At 41.3% G+C, this 19,593-nt stretch overlaps 2 protein-coding genes across 3 annotated transcripts in view; one reads left to right on the forward strand and one right to left on the reverse strand.

Moving 5' to 3' along the window:
* Positions 1-10,512, reverse strand: part of c1qtnf4 (C1q and TNF related 4) — a 37,888-nt gene extending 27,376 nt beyond the window's left edge. Inside the window, exon 1 of one of the 2 annotated variants that reach the window (XM_034116336.1) lies at positions 10,302-10,512. The gene's annotated coding sequence lies outside the window, so the exon portion shown is untranslated. Of the gene's footprint in view, positions 1-9,577; positions 9,680-10,301 lie in introns of those variants that run through there. The other variant, XM_034116338.1, reaches the window with a different exon arrangement.
* The window catches only part of LOC117471376 (low choriolytic enzyme-like), an 82,941-nt gene that overhangs the window by 28,526 nt on the left and 34,822 nt on the right, over positions 1-19,593 (forward strand). The window lies entirely within an intron of this gene.

Genomic DNA, 19,593 nt, shown 5'->3' on the forward strand with positions numbered 1-19,593 from the left:
AACGGTTCATGAGGCTTCTTGGATGTTTTAAACTACATATTGTTGTTAGGTAACCTTCTCAGCAATGCCACATGACTCTACTGTTTGTTAATGAGGATCAATATCTTGATATGGTGTACATTTAATAAGAAATATAATGTGAAATGTTATTCTGCTCCTAGTACTAGGATGGGTTAAAAGCAGAGAACAAATGTCACTGTGTGTGCTGTGTGCTCTGCATGTGTGACCATTAAAGAGGGGTTCATCCCTCCAATTCTATTCTGTTCTATCTATATTTAAACATTGCATTGCAGTTTGTAATACTGTTTTATGGCAAAAGTGATTTTCATTGGTTTTGCCTTGGATAAAATAAAATGTGTAAATATAAAATCTATTTCAGACATATTCAAATATCTGTAGTTTTTGGACATTTTAAATATGAACACATGAATTTCTCTGGCTTTTGCGAGAATTAAAATGTTTGAATGATTCTCTTGTAAAATGTATTCATTTAACATACATCTGAATTTAAAGAGCTCCTATTATGCTATTTGTGGTTTTCTCTTTCCTGTAGTGTGTTCTATATGTTTGTGTGCATGTAAATGGTCTTCAAAGGCTCAAATCCCAAAGACCCCTCCAGAGGGAGCTTCTCTGTAGCCTCCTGCCACGCCTCATGCAGACTACCCTGCATTGTGCACAGTGAAATGTATTATTTGCAGATCCTCTGCAATAAACAGTATTACTCTGACATCCTTTCTCATTATTGGATCTTCTTTCAACTCTGCTTTTGGATTGTTTTATCCTTGCAAGGCCTGACACCACCCTCCTCTGCTTCTCCTCCTCCACCTCCTCCCTTTACAACTGCACAAAGGGTAAAGAAAGAAAGAGTGTCTAATAAGCACCCCATCCACAACCTCAATGTTACAAGCTGGAGATGGAGTGCCCCGGTCACCTGGGACACAATATCAAAGAGAGTCAGGGGGGCTGTTATCTGGAGGTGCAGTGACAGACCCCGGCTGCTGCTGCTGTCCCTCATTAGTCCCCCTCCTCCTCCTTCCCTCCCCCCTCCTCTCTCATCTTCAACACTTGTCACTGTGCTGTCAGCTTGCCTGCTCGACTGTAGCCACGGGACCAGCCTGGGGACCGGATGGATGGCATGGATGAAGGACAGAAAGAAGGAATAAAAAATGAAAGCTTCTCGAGGTGTAAGCCAGGCTTGTCAGCCGAAGCAAACAACAGAGGAAGATCCATTTCTATGGACTCTAATCCGTCCTGTAAATGTCTTCTTTCTCCTGCCACAGCCTGAGTACAATGAAAACCTGGAGCAGGAAGACTTGCTTTCTCAAAACTGTCAATTCAGCCTGTACCACTACAGAGACACAGAAATATAAAAAGAAAGAGAAAATTAACAGCGGTAGCGGCATCCTGGTGTCTTGCCAGGAAACATTGATGATGGTGACAGACGAGACAGGAGCGAGGCAGCAGACTGGGCTCATTGTGTGTGTGTCATTATGAGGACTTAGCAAACAAATGTCATCATTTATTGAGCTGGTTAATTAAAATGTGAGTAAATTGCATGAAAAATCCCACTACAAAATGTACAAACAATCTATTGGCAAGTTATCATGGTCTGTTTTTATTGTCTGGTTCTGGATTCTGAATATGTTATATTTTCCAGGACAGCCGGCTCGATATCTATGATCTGAAACATCAACAGTTTTGTTGTCAGTTCCTTAGTATCAAAGAGCTGCTTTTTTAGAGCTGCCATTTTACTTTCAGACAAATATTGCAGTGAACCATACTTAAGAGAAGCAACACTTATTCATAGTTAATCCATTCAGTGCTTGAAAATAATCTGGTTTTATCGCTCGCTCATATATTATCTCCTCCACTGTTTCCGTTAACTCCAGGTATTCATTAATTGACCAAACCGATGGTAAATCCTCAAGATGAACAAATCGGTGTACTGAAGTGTCACTATCTGAATCTCCTTTTTGCAGAATACTGCAGAAGCATGCTTATGTTTACCATCTCAGTTTTGAGTCTTAGCATGCTAACATCAGCTTATTAGAACTTTACATTAAGTAACCTATTGTTAAGGATGATTTAAAGGGTGTTTGTTTAGCAGGAATGTGGTCATAAAGTACAGGACAGACTGAATCTTTTACCTTAGGATGATGATGGTATTCATCCTCTGGGCACCACGAATGTCTATTGAAATGTGTGATGGTGATCCCTCAGATAATCATCCAGACATGTCACTATAATCCAAAATGTTTTAACTGGCTTGTGGCACATAAAGTAATGGGATCACCACGATCAGTAGAATTTATTTTCTGAGGACCATGAATATTTGTTCAACATAACATGCCAATCCATCTGTGAGTTGTTAAAATATCTCAGTGGAGGATTGGTGCATAGACCAATGATGCCAACGCTAGAGTGAAAACTCTGATGTACATAAAGGATTGCAAGTGTGACTCATAGTCCACCATGTTCCTACAGTATCTCAGAAAGGGCTCTAATCAAACTGAGGCTCTAGAGAGGGCCATATAAATGTTTACCTGAAAGCAACCATGGTCAAATGATGGTAAATCAAAAGCCGCCACCTGAATTGTGTGGCTCCTAAAGCAGTGTTATGGTAAGGATGGCCTCAGCTACCTGAAGGTCCTGTATTGTCTTGTAAAATTAGGGTTTAGCAGAAGGGGTTCTAGTTGGTTGCAATCTGCAACCACTTAATGCTGCCACTGTCTCTTTAACTGAGCGGGATTTCTTTTTTAGCAAAGGACTCTTAATTCCGACTTTATTGAGCTTTGTCACTCTAACTAGCAAATGCATCACAGGACGATGGCGCATTAAAACTTATGGAAGAAGAAGATTCCCATGAAGGATTTGTATTTATGGGACTGGACTGGAGAGATGTTAAAGTGATCATAACGTTTTGGTACATAGAGGAGAGGGTTGAGGGTTTTGTTTAAAGTGGACCTATCATGCTATATTTAAATGATATATTGTAGGGCCATACCTATATAAGGTATATTTATACGTTTCTGTTTTCAAAATACCAAACAGATCATGCATTTTAGCCATGCCTCATTTGGCTCTATTTGCTGTTCTCCAGACCTGTTTTTGCAGGGGGCTGATTCTGTGAGCTGCAGCTGACCACGCCCCCCTGCAGGAGAGGGGAGCCGCTCTGATCAGCTGCTGGGCTGTCAGAAGAGGGGGAGAAAAAGAGATCTCTGTCCTCCGTGTTTTATTATATTATTATAGCCTATATAGAGTCGTTATTCATTTGTTTTAAAGCTCAATAAATAACAAAGAAGACCTTTGACCGGCACTTTTCTAATTTTGTCCGGAAGATTTAAACTTTAATGGACATCTTGACCGGCGAAAGAAAACCTAACTGAAACTCTGCTGCACGGTCCCCTCGTTCCTTGGAAGAGGCGGAGAGGTGGGTGTTTGTCATCTGCTGGTGGACTAACCGGAGAGAATTACAGTGCTTGCCTCGACGGGGAGGGATTGCATTGAATTAAAGCAGCGGGAGCAAACGCTTGCCTCGGGGAGGGAGAAAAAAAGCCACAGCGGAGAATAAACAGAAGGGTAACCATGGTAACCATGCGCGGGAAGTCTTCTTTGCTGCTTTTGTGGCAGACTACAGCGCCACTTACAGGCCTGGCATATGTACTACAGCGTCTCCAGCACTTTCGAGCGGCAATGGCCGGCCGTGGCCCAACCCCACATTCCCCTGATAGGTGGAGAGTTGGCCCAATAGCCGTAGCGCCACTTTCCTGACGTCAGTAAAGTGTTCAAATCTGGATCAGTTTTTATCAGATCTGTTGCAGCCCCTTTTTTAGAGATTTGGGTATGGAGGAAAATAGAGAGGGTTGTGTATGTATAAAAGACGTACAAAAGTGCATTTTGCATGATAGGTCCCCTTTAAAGCAATGAGCAGTGAGTGCTATTATTTCAGGATGTCTCAGGAGACAGATCAGTGCAACAACAGGGATTATCACACAATGACTCCCTGTATAACTCAAATATGTCTTCCTCCTGTAGCCTCGATATTATTCCGACAGGATTTTTCAAAACAGTTTTTCACTGCATGGCCTCAGATATACCGCACATAGTAAACAAGTCTCTTCAATCAGGTGTATTTCCGCAGGCCCTGAAAACTGCAGTAATTAAACCGCTCCTAAAAAAGCATAACTTATGCCCCTTTCACACCAACGCAACTCCGGTTCAAGGTCCGTGCTAGAGCTTTTCTGGTTCAGAACCGGTTCTTCGGTTTAGCGCCGGCTCTTTTCACACCGCTCAGAGCCCGACTGGTGCTGCCGCTGCTGCGTCATGACGTCACCGTTTACGTCGCTGAGTTTCTCCCCAACGCCGGAGCTCACTTCACAACAACAACGGGCCGGGGACTGCGTTGCTTTTAATCATACGAAGCCAGATTAAATTAAATAACGACTTCTCCAACCTTATACTTTTCTCCAGAGTGCCGTGGTTCATTGTTTATTAATGTGTTTCAGCGGCATTTACCGACCGCTGCAGTGCTGGCCGGCTGCTCTTCAACGGGAGTGTATTCTCCCGTTAGCTCCGGGTTAGCTCACACGGCTCTAAAGTATTCACTGTCTGACTGTCACACAAGCAGCTGATACATATCCCCAGTTCCCCTTAAGTGAATGTGTGTCAGTCTGAATTGACGCTGTTTGGTGTCAGTCTGAATTGACGCTGTTTGGCATCACAACGCTGTTATGAAAGTTTCTCTGGTATAACATGGGTGATGTTAGCATAGCAACCGAAGCTAAACTGACTACTTGCTAAGCAGTTTTCTACAGGCACTTTTTACCGACGTATTTTTCATTATGATTCTACTTGTGATAGTCGGACATGACAACCTGTGCAGCCCATGTATTGATTCCATCCGATAGCTGCTATAATAACAAACGTCTGCCTGCTCTCCACAATGATCAATAACAGCGAACGGATGGTCAAAGTAAGGTACAAATAAACAGAATCACACGAAGCCTGGTTAGTGTTGCCTGACTTTATAAAGTGTGTTTTTTTTAACAAGTGTGTGGTTGCGTTCTAGTCACTTTGCTCAGCACTACTGCTTGTTACAACTTTTATTTGCCGTACTCGCCTTAAGTGTTAGCTCAGGTTAATCTCGCCCCCCTCCGACGTAAGCGTGACGTATGCGGTTCTTGCTTCTAGACGGACAACTTTTTGGTGCTCGAAACGAACCGGATTCCGGAGCTATGACGCTGCTCCGCTGCGGTGTGAACAGGAAAACCCGGTGCTTTTCAAGCACCAGCACCGAACCGGCCCTGAAACACCGTTGGTGTGAAAGGGGTATTAGACACAACCGTAATGAATAATTACAGGCCAATATCAAACCTTCCTTTTTTAAGCAAATTGATTGAAAAAGTTGTTTTTCAACAGTTGAGTCATTTCATGTTTTTAAATGACAGTTTTGATGGGTTTCAGTTGGGCTTTAGACCTAACCACAGCACTGAGACTTCACTTGTTAAGGTCTTAAATGACATTCATTTAAACACAGACCGTGGCAGAATATCAGTTTTAGTATTATTAGATCTCTGCGCTGCATTTGACACTGTTGACCACAACATATTGCTAGACCGTCTAGAAAACTGGGTGGGAGTTTCAGGAACAGCTCTAAATTGGTTTAGTACCTACTTAAAGGACAGAAAAAACATTGTCTCAATAGGCAACTACACATCAACTTTGACAAATATGTCATGCGGGGTTCCTCAAGGCTCCATCTTAGGACCTTTGCTTTTTAATATTTATATGCTACCTCTGGCTGAAATTATTAAAAAGAGCGATCTAAGCTATCACATCTATGCAGACGACACCCAGATTTATTTTAAAATCACACCAGGAGGAGACTATTCTCCGATTAGAACACTGAGCAAGTGCATTGAGCACATCACTGACTGGAGGACTCAGAACTTTCTCCAACTGAACAAACAAAAAACTGAGATCATTGTTTTTGGAGCAAAGAAGGACCGATTAAAAGTAATCGCAGAGCTTCAGTCGGCAGACTACAAAACCACTAATAAAGCCAGAAATCTAGGTGTAGTGATGGACTCAGACCTGAATTTCAACAGCCACATTACAACAGTCATTAGGTCTGCATACTATCACCTGAAGAATATATCGAGGATTAAAAAACTAATGTCACAACAGGACTTAGAAAAGCTTGTCCATGCTTTTATTTTCAGTGGTCTCGACTACTGCAATAGTGTCTTCACAGGGCTGACAAAAAAATCCATCAGAAAGCTGCAGCTGATACAGAACGCTGCTGCACAGTGTCCTCACTAACACTAAAAGAGTGGATCACATCAGTCCGGTTCTGAAATCTTTACATTGGCTTCCAGTCGGCCAACGAATTGATTTTAAAGTTCTATTGCTAGTTTTTAAATCATTACATGGTTTAGGACCAAAGTATATTGATGAACTCCTACATAATTACGAGCCATCAAGGTGCCTCAGGTCTTCTGGGACGGGTCTGCTATCGGTTCCGAGAGTAACAACAAAACATGGAGAGGCAGCATTTAGCTATTATGCCCCGACACTCTGGAACAAACTACCCCAATCATGCATGTCCGCAGAAACGCTTACTATTTTTAAATCGAGACTAAAAACATATCTCTTTGCCGCTGCTTTTAATTGAGCTGCTCATATTCGAACTACAGTATGCGTTTTAAACATGTATTGTATACCTGTGGTGTTTATTTTAATTATTTTATTATCTTTGCTTTGTAGTGCCTGTTGTACAATGCCATTATATAATGTGTTTTTACTGTATTTATTCCTAAAAAGTATTTTAATTTGTTTTGTAAAGCACTTTGAATTGTCGCGTACAGAAAAGTGCTATATAAATAAACTTGCCTTGCCTTGCCTTGCTGCCGTACTGTCATGTCTCTCCGCTCAGGGCTTATGGTCTGGCTTTATCCTAACAGTAATCCTAAAATCCTAAGTGAATGCTTGGAAATAATTTGGCTTTCACATCATAGCTGACTATGTTTTCACACTGTTGTGCTCACAACACACTCACCTGCAGTAAGTCAATAATCTCACATGATTTGAGGCACTTTGTTTTTTTTGTGTGGGATGCAAGTTGCGTTTTCGAGGACTGGCATGCTCGGAGGAAACAGCTATCCATATGCTTTGAGTATTCTGGTTGTTGTTTGCAGAGGTGTATTCAACAGCAGCTAAACAACCTTTGCCAATAGCCCACATCAGTTTTATTTGGAACATACTGCCAGTTGTACTGTTACAGCACCAGCTTCGTCAATACAACAGGAACAGCAATGTGTGTGGACTTGATGGACGCGAGACAGTTTACAATTTGTGATATGTCCTCCTAACTCTTTTTAAATAATCTGCAACAGCATATATTCTGCATCTATTACCTGTGGTTAAGAAACAAACATTTTTGTGTTTAAATACTTTTTCTGCAAAACTCTTTACAACCGCACTTCATTCTGCAGTTTAGAGGTATTTCATATATAAAACCACCGCCATCCTCTGCTGAGTTATAGAAGGTCGTTCGTGTAATTTGTTGCTCCTGCCTCACTCCTGAATCTTGTTCAGAAAACCAGGGGGCTAGACTCTGGTGAAAAAAAAAATAATTCTGTATTACCCTCCCTGAACCATCTCTTTTAAAAGAATGTGGTTACTATGGAAGTGCATTGCTTTAACCATGGAAACACATTTTGTATGCTATGTTGTAATTACGCACCCCATACCACCATCTGGTAATTACAAGATACATTTCTTAGAACTATAAGATAAGATAAGGATTGCATAATTATGTTACGGCATAATTACAAGATACAGCAGTCATAATGATTTCCTTTTTCTTTGGTGAATGCTATGCAATTTATGTAGGAATGGCAACAGATAAGTGCTGGTGTGCACTGGATTACATCCTGTCCAGGACCTTTTAATGAACTGAGATCCCTGCAGTCTTTTTTGTAAATAATCTTGTCAGATCATCCGTCAGTGACATCTACATTTAGGGTGCATTGTTGTGCATTTGTTAAAGAAAGCAAACTGGGAATTGTTATAGGGGTGTTGGAGAACAGAGTGAAACCAGATTTGCCGCATGAAACATGATGCTTTTTAATTCCTTTTTATTTGGTACTATAATAGTTACCTTAAGTGACTAAGCCCTGTAAATTCTCTTTCGACCAATTTACAGGGTTTCTGAATAGCTTTAGCATTCAAGAGAGACATGGAGAGCCCAGACTTGGATACAATAAGGTTAACTGTTTTCCCAATAAGAGGATGTGTGTTCCTGAATATCTGAGCAGAGTCACCGCCCTGTCTTTTTTATAAGCTCTTGCAAGGTGACAGTGGCATGAGGAAAGGCAGTGTAGTGCTTTATCCACATTCTGCAAACTGTTTCATCATACTAAGGAATTGTTAGTGTAGTCGTGTATTGAGTTGGTATTCCTTTGTCGGATGCAGGCAAAGAGATGTGTCAAGAGTGTTTCCTTTCCTGCATACATGTCAACATAAATAAGTCACATTTCTCCTCCAGACATACTTCCACTTCCCCTTGTCACCTGTTTCTATGATTTTCAGCACTGCAGCATCTCTACATACCTTTCGATTTGTTCCCAGATTGTCTTTGTTGCTTTGCGCCATTGCTTTCGAGCCTCTGATTTAGGTTTTAAAAAGTTGTTTTGCAACCTAAAATAACTCCATGATAATTTATGATTTCACACGGGATGCAAACTGAGATCTCATGGGTCAAAGTCCTGTTTGTTTGAATCATCCATTACATCCATACCTATGACTATTTATACCACATCTCATGACTTCCGGAGAACTGGCTCTAGGCGTCTTCTGATGCAGCAGATGGTTTTATATAGTCATCACCTGAAAGCCTTTGGGATTTTAGCCTTTGCAGAACATTTACATGCACAAACACCTATTTAACACACTACAGGATAGGGAAAACCTCTAAAAGCATTAAATGATCTCTTTAAGAGTGCCTTGTGATTCGGTATCAGTCACTGAAGGCTGTAAAAAAAAAGTACGTATTTGACACCCCGGGAATAAGACAGGGCTTCTATTTCAGCTGTATTTTGCTCAACAACAAATGCTAGCTAACTGTATAGTGATACATGAAGTATATTTATTTAGTCGTACATGACAAAACCAAAAAATGGAGCACAGAAGTGGGCCACACTGCAGGAGTGGGTTGAGAATTATCTTCACCAATTCAAACTGTATATCCAAGCTGCAATATTCCCCAAAGCAGCGATCTCCAAACTTTACAGAACCGTCTCCCAAACCTTTAGGGGGGGATTTCTAAGTAGAGCATTCCTTTACTTAACTCAGCATTATATAGTGTGTATGTAAGAGTGTGTTAGTATGATATAGGTCAGAGTATCTTTTATCTGCTGCTTTCTTTGTTTGCTTTCTCTACATCAGGAGACGCCCTCAGTTTTGGATAAAACAGGGGAGAAGCAGCTGGACACAGTCACACAAACACACAGACACACAGATGCTACAAATAACACAAGCGTAGGCCTGTTTCCAAATGTGTAATCTGTGCACACACCTCGAGTCAGAGGATGAATCTGTTGCCTGCGGCAGCTGTGTGCCACCGATCTGGATTAAGATACTGTGTCTGCAGACAAAAGGAGTCACCTCCTCAGTGTGGGGAAGCCATCTAGAGATAAGAGAGATCTCGTCACCTCCGTGGTATTAACAACCCCCCACTGCTACAGGGCTCACATTTAATGAGAAATAAATAAAGCACAGGATATCCATGCATGTGCTGCAAGATGTTAAAAGATGCAGGTTGTCCTTTTGCACAGCACATATCACTCTAGCTATCACATATGATACTCACTCATCATATATACATTCCTCCCTCAGTTGAAGTATCGCTGTTTCTGGAGATCAGTGTGAATAAATAATGCACTCTGCTCAGACGCGGCACGACTGCTGAACACACACGCTTTTTTTCACCAGCAGCATGCATCACTTGAGGAAAGCATTCATTAATATTACAGCATCACTTACACCCCATTTTTTTTGTTCATCCGGAGAATGACACTCTTACATTGGGATGGACACAACACGTCTCGGACTCTTTCTCTTCTGTTGACATTCGTCCCTCAGGACACAGCAAAACCCTCACTGATGCCCCGGCGTTTTACGCTGCGTGCCTGCACACTCACAACTTGAGCATCAAGTTCACCCCCCTCACGCTGTGTTCACCTTCATGAACCTGAATGTCAGCATTAAATTACAGCATGCAAAAATGCGAGTTTTCTCACCTGTATGTATGTGTGCAGTCTTCTGTCCTGGGTGTGGGTGTGTGAAGCGCAGAGATGAAACTTCTGTCTCACCAGCGCTGTAGAAAAAACCCTCCCCTACTCTTCCTCTCTACTCCCACCCTCCTCACTCACTCTCCTTGCTCTTTTTTTCCCTTCACTCGCTGTTTTTTCTCCATCTGCCTCTTTCTCCCTCCTTCAGTGTGTTCCTTCAACCTGCTGCTGTCTTTAAAGCTGAGTTAACCAACCCCCCCCCCCACACACACACACACACACACACACACACAATATAAATGCTAAGAGGGGGTTGTGATCTGATGAGGTCTTGGAGGTGCAATGCGTACCACTGCAGTGGGGCTACTGGTGAGATGCTCTGTTAAATCAGATTTGTGTGTGTGTGTGTGTGTGTGTGTGTGTGTGTGTAGTCGTGTTTGCCAGTGTGTGTACATGTGTTTGTGTGTTCACAGATAAATAGGAGGGGAGGAGCCGCCGTGCCATAATGACTGCTGGGCTTCGCTATGTGGCGACAGCGCTGCCAACTTCCTCCCTCCTGCTCATTGTTGGGAGTCATTATCTCACCTTTGGGAGGAAGGGGGAAGGGGGGGTGGAGGCAGAGAGAGAATACATGTAATGCTCTCAAATTGAAATTCATCCTACCCCTTCTCCCTCTGTAATCTCATTCAGATTCCACAGTCTGTTGCTCGCTCATATTTAAATGAGCACTTGACTAAATCCCTCCTGTGCTTTTGCTTTTCTTGGCTGACGCTTGGCAAGCTGCCGCGCTCTGTTGCATCCTGGACGCTTCTCGGCAAACTGGCACGCTCTTTGTTTTTTGGCTAACATGCAGAAATATAATTTAAAAGAGTGGGAAGCACAGTCGTGCAATGAGGCTAAACAGGTCTAATGGGCAGGCCGGCAACATGCGTCTGCTCTGACCGGGAGGAAGGTTAATGAAGCATGGAGTCATCAAAAGGTCAGGGACATGTCCACACTGACAGAAGGATCTGTTTACTCCTCTAGGATATTCTAGTGAGTTTGTTACCAAAAAAACACAAGAAAGTTAGTGGTGACTGCCAACAACCAAATGAAACATTTAACCAAGAGCTGGTGTCAGCTTACACAATGAATTGCTTGTATTATGGATTTCCTTTTGTTCATGGAACTTTGGAGTTGCTTTTATTTTTAGAGACTTTCTTGAAGAGGACATATTATGCAATTGTTTAAGTTTATATATGTATTTTGTGCCTCTACTGTGACATGTTTACATGCTTTAATTTAGTTTTTAAAGTTTATTTTTCTCATACTGCCTGTGCTGCAGCACCTCTATTCACCCTCCGTCTGAAATCAGAGCCCAGTCTGCTCTGATTGGTTAACTGGCCGGCTCTGTTGTGATTGGTCAACTGCTTAGAGATGTCCCGCCCTTTCGCCCCTTATGAAGTGCCATGTGTTGGAGCGCTAGCCAATAGAAGTGCAAGTATTGCATAGTGATGTCAATATGTGACAGAAGTTAACAAAGGAGTCCAATGGTGGCGTTTCAGGCAACAAGTCCAAACGGGACAGTTAAAACTCTCTATCTGTATTCAAGTAAAACAGTTGGGTGACATTGAAGAACCACAGAATCGGTTTTGGTTTCTTTTAACGTCAAGAATGTAGTCATTTCAACTCAAACCAGATTTTTTTTAAACTGTAACCCTAACCCTAACCCTACCCCTACCCCAACCCCAAACCATAATCTTTTCCATCCACTTTGAAGTCTTGACGCGCTAAATCTAACCAAACCTTGATCATATCATTGTCCTATCATACATACATTTATTTTTGAAGCAGTTGGCGAGCAGAGAAGAAATACACAGTTTCTATCTTTGTCAGATGAATCCCAACAATTTTGCAATACAGAATTTCTCAAAATGATATTTGGTTAGTTTATGCGACCTATGTCAATTTGGGTCACGTTATTTGTGTGTGAACACACCATTAGTAATGATTTAAGATGGAGTGTAAAACAAGATCGAGACGTCTGTCTGAATGACAAAGTGAAACAAATTTGTATTTTAGGTTCATATTTCACATTTCATATGCAAATAAACATTTGTAGGCTTGGCTTAAATTGCAAAAGGCATCTAGCACTGACTTTGAAGGAACTAAACTAACCACATGTATGTTGACTACAACATGTGTGCGGCTATCATGATGGTTCTTGGCAGATAGGTTATGTGTTTGACAAACTCTACATCCCTCCCCCCGTTTAGAATATAGGGCAGGAGCTGAATCATCTCCCATTTCCCTTTATTGACGTCTCTTTCTGGGCTCTCTACCCTGCCATCTGCCACCTTCAGCAGGTGTTTCTCCTCCTGCACCATGAGCCCCGCACATACAAGACAGAATCAGCTAATGACCCGCCCCAGCTATCAGTTAATGATGGAAAAAGGCTTCAAATTGTTCCCAATGTCCCCCTCATTTTCTCTTTTACCTCTTGCCTTCCCCCTGTCATCTCTTCCCTGCCTGTCAGTCTGTTACTGGCCTTCTCCATGACTCTTCATGGTCCAAACATTCGGGATTAGCCAATTAGTGAGAGGGGGAGCAGATAGATGCTCACCGCCAATGGCTTTCTCTCTCGTTCTGTGAGTACGGGAAATAGAGGGAGCTTATGTTTCTGTTGCTCTTTGTGAGTGAATGTCAGACCGTCTTCACCGGCGTTAATTAGTGAAAAAAGCATCTGCTTCAAATGCAGCTGTGAGTCCAAAAACCTTTGAAATGTCATCTCTCGGAATAAACATTTTAATAGTAGAGACTGTGGAAACAGAACAAAAGGCAGATATGGAATATTTCATCATAAACCTAAAAGGCTGGGTGGGATTTTTTTATTTGATTTCCCCCTGTCTGAGAATTAAGACTTGTCTTCAGATTGAAGGTGACGCGGTGCGTAGGCAGCTCCAGGCAACCTTGTTAATAACAAAGCATCATCTCATCTGTGGAAATAAGGATACGCGATAAGCCTGCAACATGACATCTTCCTTCTCCCTGACATTATGTTGTATTACTGCTCAGAGAGACCCAGATGGATGGGGGGAGAGATAGATGGAAGCATGCACGAGGTGAGAATTGATAGGGGAGACGACTAGAGCAGATAGGGAAATGTACTATAGTCCCAATCCTTGTAGAGTTTTTTCTAAAAACAAGCTAATTTACAAAAATCATATTTTAACATGCACTTGGGTCCCCTCCCACTTCCTTAACAAAGCGACATTACAATGTAACAGTCACACTTCTATTAGCTAGCGCTCCAACACATTGTACGTTAGAGGCTAAGGGGCGGGACGTCTGAGCGGTCGACCAATCACAACGGAGTCGGCCAGATAACCAATCGGAGCAGACTGGGCTCTAGTTTCTGACAGAAGGTGCTGCAGCCAGTATGAGAAAAATAAAGACCTTAAAGACAGGCCTTGTTCTACCTTTAGAAAGGCAGTAGGTGAACAGGGGAGACTTCGCTTAAACAGAAGTGTATCTATTTATGTAAAAAACACACAAGAAAAATGGCACTTTCTCTCTAGGAGGCCAAACTGCATGTGCTCAAGAACCTTTTGAGATCTACCTGTGGTATTTTTGTTTTAATGCCACTGAGATAGTAGCTACTTAACTGTCAATTCCAATTTTTCACTAGGAAGTTTTAGAATAGTCCTTCTAGCCGGCCAACGTTAGCACTGATACCCACTGATGACGTGGTTGATCTTTTAGAATCCAAATAACAAAGTGATTCTAGAGTGTAATACATAATAGGTTAACTAAACATAAAACACATTACAGCAAACCAAGGGCTGTTTTAACGGAAAACACACTGACATATTTAAAAAAAGTGCTTTCTTATATACCCAATTCAATTCCTCCTATTGTGTAGTTGTATGCCTTAATCCCTTGTATCTCAATGTATGCGAGAGCTTATTTCTTTTTCTTTGGAACTGTTTTCTTATACTCTTTAGTAGCTATTATTGTGACCTAAGCACTCCTCATTCTCCTCCTACATTCCTGCATACTGGCAATCCTTCAACACCATTATTCCTGGATGTCCTTGGTACATATAATATGAGGCCGGTGGCATTTAATTAACACTGATATTTACTGTTTCATGATCATTGAAACAGTCAGATTGGTGCTGTAGTGTCTTGTAGCACTCATTACACTGAAAACTGAGGAGTTACTAATGGACTCACAGAGTAATGTACAGAATTCTTAGAGCCAAGAATATGTACATTTGTTTCTAGGCAAATAATGAAGTGTTTGAATGCATATAATACAGTATGATGCTTACAGGCTTTCCCTCAGCCTAGTTTTATGTCTCTGTGCAAATACGGGTATAAGTTGATAAGTAAATGATTGAGTATCGTTCCACAGCAGTGATGTAACAGGCTGCTTTCATTAAAGGATCCCGATTTCCCTCTGGTTAATTATTCATCACAGCAATCCACGAGCGCTCAGTGTCTTCAGACTCCATCTCAACCTCTGTGGAGGGAAGTCGTGCCTTCCACTTTCCTGATTTCTTTAAAAATATTTTAATATATTTAGGTAGCATTGAGTTGCTTCTGATCTGCTGAGATTTTGCTTATGTTCCTCTATCTATATATCCATCTAGAATATTTTTAATATCTGGAATTGCTTTTTTTCACATCTTAGATTCATATCTTTTTTCCCTCGTCATACCCCATACAACTCTTCATTGTGTTTGCATACTAACCAGTTGCATTTCTGCAGTAATGAATCATGCACCTGTCATATATATTAAAAAAATTCAATTAGGAAAAGATCAAGCCTTAAGAATAACCTCGCTGCAGAGAAAAATTCTGGTCTTCAGTTTATCTTCCGCGGCAGAATGTGTTGTTGGAAAATGAATATCCCGGGTTCTTCGGGGTTGTTGTTAACATCAAGGTCTTCAGAGATTATTGCTGCAGGTTGCAAGGGGCTCAGTCACTGTGGGGCTGCCCTAGTTTCATCATTAGGTCTGTTTTTATGGAGCGGGACAAACTAAATATAGCTGCACAGTGGGCTCACACAGCAGAAAGAACAACCAGCCCTTGTTGTTGTTGATGGTGATAAACGCCGAAAACGCTGGGATGTAGATGAGTCAGAAAGACTGATTTCCTCAACTCCAAGTTACTTGCAAAGAATTTGTCTCAGACATATTGTTGATGTCTTTGTATTATTGAGCCCTCTGCCCACTTGATCATGAATAATGTAAAGATTAGGCAATGTACATTTGTCAGCTTTACATTATTCATGTTGGCATCAAAAACCCAGATACAAAAATAAAGTGTATGTTGTATAAAATAATGCAGACCAGTAAGTGCACTATAAATTAGTCGCCATGCCTTGCTTGACGAAATGAAAACCATTTTGATATCATGGGTTCGAAAGTATCTTAATAAGTAAACATTAATATATACTTATTTCATAGTTAAATGATTAGTAAATGACTAAGCAATGCACTAATTTCACCAGCTTACCTTTGTTAGTGAATGACGAAATGAGTTCCATATTTTTCACATTCCGTTCCAAAACAAGAGAGAAAATCTTTATTGAATAAGGAACAAATGTAATGGCTTCGACACACCTCAAAGTCAGCATCATGGGAATTCGCAGCACTTTTGTACATGCGCAGAACAAATCCAGCTTCCGGTACGGATCAATAGTGACATGTGTGTTTCAGCCAGTGTGTAACCACAGAGTGTAACATTTTATTTCCCCTGAAGGTATCTTACATTTCACATGGCATTGGTCTTCTCTAGTTACTCAACAAGTAAATGTGACTTGAAATTGCTTCCGTGTAAAAAAAAAAACAGACGTGTACTGTCAATGACAGCAGCAAACAGACATACTTGTGTGTAATGTGTAAATCAAAAGCACATCACGTGGGCTCATCCAGAGACACTAGTTTGTTCTTCTTCACACAAAATCTACGGATGACAAATGCTTTGCAAAGAAAAATTGTGACTCTCCGGAGGGCGTTTTTGAATGTCTTGAAGGTGACTTTGACTTTTCCATGTTAGATTCAGAGCTGATTCAGAGCTGTAAGTCCTTTCAGACAGACCTGTGCCAGCCGTATTTTTAGCAGCTATAATCCTGTTAGTGAAGTTGATGCGTTTCAGATGAAAATCGAGGCAATGAAATCGTGAGTGTGTCTGTTCACTCACCTCAAAGACGGGTGGAGTGGCTGTCACAATGTGAGGGCAAATATCCTTGTGTGAGACAGTGATGGCACACACGCACGCACGCACGCACACACGCACACACACACTTACGCACACACAGGTGGCAGTAATCTCTCTACTGACATAACCGCTTCTCAATCTGTCTTTCTGCCCTGAGGCCTCTATTGCAGGGCTGATTCAATTTGCCTCCATCAAAATGCAATTTCTCTGCTTTACCGTCAGCACTCACCCCACCTCCTTCCCCTCCTTCTCTTTTTCTTCTCCCCTCCCTCCTCCCTCCTTTAACATCATTTTCCTCTTCTTATTTGACAGCTCTCTCTCTCTCTATCTCTGGCTGCCCTCCTCTCTCTCGTGTCATCTCATCTTTCTCCCCCTCTCTGCTCCATCTCGATTTTTTCCTCACTCTATGGTTCTGATATTTCCCAGGGGTTCCTTGGCAGCCCGTCTTGTGTTGTCTTTCCCTGGATGATGGGGGAACAGTGGTACATTTAGACCCTCACAAGCCAATGCTCTCACACCAGAAATGAGATATGTTGGCGTATGAAAGAAGATGACGTGAAGGTTTCCTGGCATGGAGCCTCTCTCAGGCTCTATTTAGGAAACTGGCTGAAATAAATCTGTACGGGTCGGATTACGGCTTCATAAAAAATAATGATATGCATGTTAAAAGGTTTTAAATGGGGTACTTTAAAGGCACACTACACAGTTTAATCATGAAAGGATTCATTATTACTACCACTAGAGAAACAGAAATGAATGGGTATAAATACCTTGCAAATGTATACAATAATATAATTAAATCAGAACAGAACAATTTCATAAGGTATAGTTGGTGTATTTTTAGTTAACCTTGAAGTTTCCATATGGCGAGCTGGGGGTCAAAATGAGTTAATGTGAGCGCAGTTCAACCATGATAGAATGTCTGGCCAATCGCGAGGATATTGGCTTCCAAGCCAATATTTCAAGGATGCTACGTCATCAAGTGGCGCAGCAGGACCGTTCCAATGTCCAGCATACTTGGAATTCCACGAGGCCGCGTCCTTGGTTTGGGGGAAATTTCGAGGCTGCACATGGGTAGACTTCGCGTCCTTAAAATCCCCACAATGCTTTGCGCACGGACCAATTTCCCCAAATCTGTGGCGGAAAATGTAAGGCGGGGCCTCTCATATGACGCAAACTTGCACACTTGCTAGCCTGTTCCACTCTTCGTTTTCCGAATGCCAGGAAGGATTCTTGCCTAGCTTCTGAAGGAAGTGACTCGGAAGACATGTGCTACCAAGCCAGCATCCTCGCGATTGAGAAACACCCACAGTGTCTGAAATAGAGCGGCCATTGTTGATTATTCTGGGACCGTAAAAAATTACCTTTTTTAATTACATCACAACAAATCATCCTTACTTCCTCTTGTAATTCCAGGGCAGATGTTTACCATGAACTGCATAGCAGTGAAAGGCAAAGAAAGCTTTAGAATGGATATTAGTTCAGTAAGAACCATCACTACCTCGCTGTGATGGCATACTTAATCCATGAGAAATGTTCTGCACTCGTTCGCTTTACATAAGACAAAATTGGAGGAAAGGCATTTTCTCCATCACAGTGGCTTTGTTGATACTTTAGCTGTGTCAGGAATATGTCTGACTTCATGCTATTAATTCAGAAATAATGTAAAAACCCTCTGATTTCACATGCCTTTTTTTGTTAGACCACATGTAGTTGTTTTATCCCCCCCAAAGTGAAGTAAAAATGTGTATTTTAAACTATTTAAAATATTGGTATTGTGTCCAATTTCAGCTACGTACTTATTTGTTGATTAGGGTTTGAATAACTTCTATTATAAACAGTTTTCAGTAGCTTGTCCCTGAACCTCTGTTTCCGTTCTTAATTTCTTGAACAGATTTTGACATCACAGTTTACAGTTGATCGTATACAGAAAATCAATAATTACAAGTTAATCAGTAAGTAGACTAATGAGAATGGCTCCAAGCTAATGATATGGATTTCCAGTGCGTCAATTGACCCTACGAGGCTCCACCACATTCCCTTTATTACTCTTGCTACACATTTAAAGCTACAATAATGCTGGCAAATGTATCCGCTGTTTTGTGGATAAAAGAGCTCTTTAGGTTTAGATGGTGATCCATGATTTTAGCTAAGATGACTAACCTAGTAGGCTTTATTAGCTGTAGCTTATTAAGCTTACAAACACCCTGGGTCGGTTTAAAAATAGCAACATAGTCTAGAATGTTCATTTGTTGATGCTAGTTAGCCAGGGATGCTAATGTCTGTACAATCTAATTCTTCTTCTGTTCTTCTTCTTATTTTTGGGTCTAGAAAAGTCAAACACAATTGCATCTATGTGTTGAAAAGAGGTTGGGAGGACGTTTCGCACAGAGCCTCGCGATTAAAAACAGCCAGTTATTTTTTGTTTCTATGGCTACCTTCTCTGCTAGCTTGAGCCGATCCTACTTTTTCAGTTTATTGTTTTTAAAAATAAAAAAATTATCTTGTGCTTTTTGTAAAGAAAGCAAATCAGTGAAAAATATATGAAAGAGTGCAAAGAACCACATGGATACAGGAAGATAAAAGCAATAGAAGCAGAGATAAATTCACACATTTTCTCACCGTCATTGGAATGTGCATGTCCCTGCTGTTATTGAGTAAAGACAGCGCTCCCACACTGTTCTCCAGGGGCTCTCTGATAGGCTGGCTCACTGCCAACATGTTACCATGTGAAGTAATGCTAACAAAGACAGATTGCCCTAAACACAACTCATGGTGCATTGGAGCGCTGCTTCATCTCGCCAAATTCAAGAATAACAATGTAGAATAGATAAATATGGCAGTGATGGAATCTAAAAGAATAGTTATTTCATGGCGCTAAAATCAACGCAAAATCCCTGTTGAGGACTGTGATTGATAGAATAAACTTTCCTTCCCTAAAGTTGAAGCTAATAGGGTTATTTTTCAATGTAACTACATACCAATATGCCACTTCTCGTACATCTATTTTTGCCTTAATGTTAACCCAATGTAAACAAAGGTACATTGGGTTAACATTGCACCCTATTGATAATCTTCACTGTTGTATAGTTTTT

This window comes from Trematomus bernacchii, unplaced genomic scaffold (assembly GCF_902827165.1).
Source record: "Trematomus bernacchii unplaced genomic scaffold, fTreBer1.1, whole genome shotgun sequence".
Taxonomy (NCBI): Eukaryota; Metazoa; Chordata; class Actinopteri; order Perciformes; family Nototheniidae; genus Trematomus; species Trematomus bernacchii.